The sequence below is a fragment of the Rattus norvegicus genome, chromosome X, assembly GCF_036323735.1.
Source record: "Rattus norvegicus strain BN/NHsdMcwi chromosome X, GRCr8, whole genome shotgun sequence".
In the NCBI taxonomy this organism is placed as follows: domain Eukaryota; kingdom Metazoa; phylum Chordata; class Mammalia; order Rodentia; family Muridae; genus Rattus; species Rattus norvegicus.
Genome location: NC_086039.1, coordinates 104,594,836 through 104,601,231, shown reverse-complemented (window position 1 = coordinate 104,601,231; position 6,396 = coordinate 104,594,836). Strand labels below are relative to the sequence as shown.

Below are 6,396 nucleotides of genomic sequence, written 5' to 3'. Positions count from 1 at the left end.
CACCCCCACCCATTCTCTGAAGTACTAGGAATCCAAATCCAAAGAGGTAGTGTGAGGGCTAGAGGTAGTTTCCGAGGGATCCATCCGGGAGTCATTTCTAGGCGTCAGAATTCTCCGTGTCAGTCATTCCGGTAGCCAGAATGGGTTGTCTTCTTCCTGAGGGAAAACACAAACCGCTCCCTGGATCTTATTAAAATAGGATCCGGGCCTTTCCATAGACCGGTCAAAACATCTTTCCATTTTACCATCTCTTTTGGTCTATCAGGCTCTGAATATTGACGTTCGGCTGCAGTATGGCCTTGGGCATCAAGATTTAAAAAATTAAGGGTGAAGAGTGCCATTGAAAGAGCTACTCTTGGTACTGAGGGTAGAGCCTCCTCGACTCCCCCTTTTTGTTTAATTAAATAGGATTTGAGAGTGCGATGGGCACGTTCTACAATGCCCTGTCCCTGAGGATTATACGGGAGACCAGTCAGATGAGTCACACCCATCTGGTGGCAGAATTGTTGAAATTTTTGAGAAGTATAAGCTGGTCCATTGTCTGTCTTAAGGAGTTTGGGTTTACCCCAAGCACTCCACGCCTCGAGGCAATGTTGAATTGTATGCGAGGCCTTTTCTCCTGTTAGAGGTGTAGCAAACATGATGTCAGAGCATGTATCAATAGAAACATGCAGATACTGAAGTCTTCCAAAAGAAGGGATATGAGTAACAACCATTTGCCAGACCTGTAGCGGTCGGATTCCTCGTGGATTAACTCCCACATGGGGTACATGCAGGAATTGACAACAATTTTGACATTGGGTAACTATCTCCCTAGCTTCTTTTCTAGTCAAAGCAAATTGGCGGCGTAAAGTTTCAGCCGTCACATGAAATTGTCTGTGAAATTCTTTTGCTATATCTAATTGGGGGGACAAGGCAACTGCAATCACTCTTGTAGCTCGGTCCACTAGGTCATTTCCGCGGGACATTGGACCAGGAATGCCCGAGTGAGCTCTAATATGTGTTATAAATACAGGGGATCTCCTGTTGAGAAGGGTAGATTGAATTTGTTGAAAAATTTGAGCAGGTTTGCTGGAAGGCCTGATTAATCCAGCCACCTCAAGAACCTTAACTGTATTAACCACGTAGGAGGAATCTGACACAATGTTAAGTGGGCCTGGGAAGGTCTCGAGGACCTCTAGCACCACTAAACATTCCACAACTTGAGGTGAGATTTCATTATACTGCTTAGATACTACCTTATTATTGACCACATAAGCACCTACACCAGTTTTTGACCCATCTGTATACACTACAACGCCAGCAACAAGTGGTTTCTGAGACATTATGTGTGGGAACACAATGGCTTGGCTTAAAGCAAATTGTAGGATCGGGTGTTTTGGATAATGATTATCAATCTGTCCAGCAAAGGAAGTAACTAACACTGCCCAAGCATTTGAGGTAGCAGCTAATGTTTGAACCTGAATGGCTGTATGTGGAACTATCAAAGTTTTGGGTTCTTTCCCAAAATGAGTAATAGCTGCCTTCAGCCCGCGGAGTGCAAGCTGAGCAACCGCATCGGGATACCAGTCAATAATCTTGGCAGGAGATGCATTGGGATGGATCCATAATAAAGGCCCATCCTGCCACAAGACAGCTGTTGGTAATTGCATAGTTTTGAAAACACACAAATCAAAAGGCTTGGTTTCATCAATGTGCTGCAATTGAGCATCCTGTAAGGCATTTTCTACAACTTGTAAGGCCTGGTTTGCGGCTGCCATCAATGTTCTCGGAGAGGAGATATGAGAGTCCCCTTCCAAAATATCAAATAAAGGTTTCAACTCAGCAGAGGAAATCTTAAAAATGGTCTCAGCCAATTTATATCTCCCAATAATTTTTGGAAATCATTTAAGGTATGTAAATGATCTCTGTGAATCTCTAATTTCTGAGGAACTAATTTTTCAGGATAAATGACCGATCTCAGAAATGAGCCAATTTCTGTAATTTGAACCTTTTCTGTAGCGACTTGTAGTCCCCATTGTCCCATTGTTTTGATTAAGATGGGATATGAGGTCTGTAAGGTTGTTAAATCTCTATTACACATTAAAATATCATCCATGTAATGAGCCAGAAGCAAAGATGGAAATTGCTTCCTTACAGGTTCAAGGGCTTGTTGCACATATAGTTGGCACATAGTGGGGCTATTGGCCATGCCTTGAGGCAGGACCTTCCACTGAAATCTCTTATCAGGTTCAAGATGATTAATAGCTGGTATAGTAAATGCAAACCTCTGTCTGTCTTGTGGACACAAGGGGATGGAAAAGAGACAATCCTTAATGTCTATAATTATTATCTTCCATTGCTTAGGTAGGGCGGAGAGTAAGGGTAGGCCTCATTGGATCGAGCCAAATAAACGCATCTGTGCATTAATGGCTCTCAAATCATGGAGAAATCTCCATTTTCCTGATTTTTTCTTTATCACAAAAATAGGAGTATTCCATGGTGAAATGGACGGTTCTAAATGACCAAGCTGTAATTGTTCATTAACCAATTTAGTGGCAGCTTCTAATTTTTCAGAGGATAGATGCCATTGAGGAACCCATTTTGCCTCCTCCGTGAGCCAGGGTATGGGCATAGAACCCTCAATGGCACCTAGGAAAAACCCAGGCCCTGCCTTCCTATATTACCTTCTTGTGGGACCGGTTCTAATTTTCCTTGTTCCTTTCTTCCTAATCCCTTCCCTTCCTCATAGCCCATTCTCCTCATAATCTCGACAGCTTGTTGAGAGTACTCGTTGGTCAATGTCAGTCCTAGATCCTGTAAGGCATCCCTCCCCCAAAGGTTAACAGGAAGAGGTAGGACATAAGGAATAAACTTTCCTGATTGGACTTCTGGAGCATGCCAGATCAAGGAGCGTGAGCTGATAGTGGGGCTGGCCTCATACCCTAGTCCTTTTAAGGAATGGGATGATTGAGTGACAGGCCATGCCTTAGGCCACCAACTAGAGGAGATAATGCTCTTATCAGCCCCTGTATCTAGAATTCCCGTAAAAGTTTTCCCTTCTATATTCAACTCTAAAGAGGGTCTGGAATTAAGGTCCATCATTAAATAAGCAGAATTAGTCCCGGAAGAGCCAAACTTCGCGGTGCCTCTAGGGACCCTGGAAGAAGGAAAATGATCATGTAAGCTTGGAAGAATAATCAACTGAGCAATCCTGTCACCTGAGGAGATGGAAAAAACGCCTTGAGGGCAAGAGCAGAGAACTTGAAGTTCTCCTGTGTAATCTTGATCTATTATTCCAGGGTGAACAATAAATCCCTTTAAGGTTAAGGAGGATCGACCCATAATAAGGCCGACACTACCCACGGGTAGGGGGCCTTTGTAGTCAGTGGGGACAGGTTGCACACCCATCAGTGGCATTAATATGAATTGGGTGGTGGAACAGAGGTGCACTCCTGCTGAGCCTTTTGTGGCTCTGTGAACTATTGTGTCCGTCTGTTGTGAGCTGGAGTCCCATATGTTTTGGGGCCCTGAGACTTGGGGCCCAGATATCCGTTTTTTGGAGTGTTTTCACCCCCTTCTGCCTGGGGAGGCTCGGGCTGAATAAGCCTGCCTCTGATATCTTTAACTGAGCGACACTCACTAGCCCAATGATAGCCTTTCCCACACTTAGTACACAGTCCTGGTACTCTCTTCTTTGTGAGGGCCTGACACTCCTTTTTCAGATGTCCTGGTTTGCCACAGTTATAGCAGACCCTGTGATCACCTGTACCCGAGCACTTTTGGCCCTGTAGGATAGCAGCCACGAGGCCAGCATTAGTAAGCGTGCCTCCAAGTTCTCGGCAAACTCTCAGCCAGTCCTGTAATCCTTTGCTCTTCCTAGGTGTAATAGCTGCTCTGCATTCCTGTGTGGCTTGCTCATAGACCAACTGTTCCACTAAAGGCATTGCCTGTTCAGGGTCTCCAAAGATCCTGCCTGCTGCCTCTGTCATCCTAGCCATGAAGTCTGAGAATGGTTCCTGGGGGCCTTGTATAATTCTCGTTAAGTGTCCCACAGACTCTCCCTTCTTGGAAAGTGCCTTCCACGCCTTAACGGCGGCAGCGGAGATTTGAGCGTATGCTCCCCAGTTATAGTTTGTTTGATTATTGGCATACTGCCCTTGTCCTGTTAGCAGATCAAGTCTCTCTGATCGCCTTCAGCAATGGCATTGACTTTGGCCTGTGCCTGAGAGGCGTCATACCACAAGGCTTTCCATTCCATATATTGTCCCATGTTAGGGAGCGCAGCCTTCACTGTTGTCTGTCAGTCTCCTGGAGTCATGGCCAGAGTGGCAAGCCTCTCGACTTGAGCAATAGTAAAATTGGCACTAACTCCATAGTTACGGACCGACTCGGCAAGTTCCTTAATTTGAACATATTCTACTGGTGCGTGAACACGGCCTCCATTGGCGGCCTCAAACACCGGAAATGCCTGCTGTATCTTTTTCTGTTCCTCTTTAGTGAGGAAGGAATCTGAGTGAAATCTCTCCATATAAGATGGAGGGGCGCTGGGGCTTATAGGCCGGGAAACCGCATGGTTTCCACCTCCCACTTCTTTTTCTTTACCCAAGCTGTTTGCTCGTTGTTCATCTGGGTAGTACCCTTCTTCTTCATAGCGAGCTGCCTCATCTTCTAAATCCTCTTCCTCAGAGGAGCTAAGCTCCTCTGTCTCTGAGCTATCAAGCTCTGAAGCCTTTAATTCTTTTACCGAATAAAGACTTCTCCTTTTCAAGACCTTTTTCTCCCTTCTCTGTTTTATCTCTCCCGGGGCGTTTTTCCCCCAATCTCTCTCCTCTGCAGATCTGAAGTCTTTAGAGGGGACTGTCTGATTATTTTTATCTTTTCTCCTTGAGCTCTTTAATTTTTTACCCCACGCTGTTTCTGACATGCCCTCTTGCACCTCCCCCAGTGCTCTCTGCTTTGCTATTACAGCTGGGCGGCTCCCATGTGACCCCTGACGCTGTCTGGCAGCAGCTAAAAACTCAAAGGCCAATAGAGAAAGCATAAGGACTGCTAAAACAATAACAAAAACTTCCGCCGCATCTAGCAGGGGAGTGAAGTAGAACAGGTCAAGACTAAGCATGTCTCTCAGGGCCTTACCCGTGTCCTGCAGCTTTTTTGGATTCTCTCAGCGGACGGAGGACCTCGTCTCTCTTGGTGCCTGGCGATGGTGTGGCGTCCCGGGTTTCGGAACCAAATGTCCCGCACGACCCCGCCAGCAAGAATACACGGGGACACACGAATCCTTACTGCAGCTAAAAGTTTATTGAATCTTTAAAGAGAGAGAGGCCCGGGGCGCCGGCATGGCACAGCTTATATAAACCCTGGCGCGGCGCATCCACACCTGATTGATTGCTTACCCATGATCTCATTAGGGAAGCCCCGGAGTGGGCAAAGACCTGGCACAACGGCACTCTTGCACATGCGCACACAGTTAACTTCCTGAAAGGAAGTCGGCTGGTGCGGCAGAGGCCAGCCCCATCTTGTAATGGCAGAGCTATCTCTGCCTTCTACGTGGGGCACAGTGGAAGCCAGCACCATCTTGTGGTGGCGAATGTTATTGCGGCCCTCTACACAGTAACTGCTCTAAGAGATAATATTTGGGTGGGAATGAAAGGTGGCGGTAGAGACACCACTTGGCAGACATTTGGAAGGTCTGCGGTCTGATATCCCCCACACAAACAAAAGTCAATTAAAAAACCAACTGCAAACGATGAGTACTGCCCTATATACTACTTCAAAACAAACGGCCAATAAAGTAGATTTCATGTGTCTGGGGGAAATTTCTCAGTGTCAGTGCATAGGTTTTGTATGGGTTAGACCCTAGTTCATTCTCAAGACCCCAAAATTAGTACAGTGATATTCACAGCCCAGTAGAATATTTTCTGCAACTATGGGTATGAATTACGAACTTACAAACACAGGGACATAACTGAACCCAAATGACCATATATATGGATCATATTAAAATGTATGTGGGGTACCTCATACGATGGTGCCTGGCACTGCACTCATGGCCTACAATGTATCCCCAGGACCCACATGACCTAAGCAGAGGAACACTCCTGCAAGTTGTCCTCTGGCATTGACATGTTAAGCAAACATATACATATATGGAAAGAATATAAATAGATATAACTTATTAGAACAAGACAATCTTATTACCTATTGAAAAAGAATATAAAACTAATCCTTTACCAGACATATATCTTATTTAAAGGCATAAAAATAATATCTTGAACACGTGTACCTAATTATAAGTAGAAATTGGGGGGAGTTATGACGTTAATGTTATAGGGAAAACTAAAATCAAAGTGCAATAAAAGTGTTTGAGCAAACAGTAATGCAGGTCTAAATTCACTAGGAAAATGTTGGCCA

The 6,396-nt window shown here is 45.2% G+C and overlaps 1 pseudogene; it reads right to left on the bottom strand.

The window, feature by feature from the left end:
• Positions 1–235: 235 nt before the first annotated feature.
• LOC134484209 (igE-binding protein-like) lies at positions 236–5,101 on the bottom strand (annotated as a pseudogene).
• Between the last annotated feature and the right edge of the window lie 1,295 nt (positions 5,102–6,396).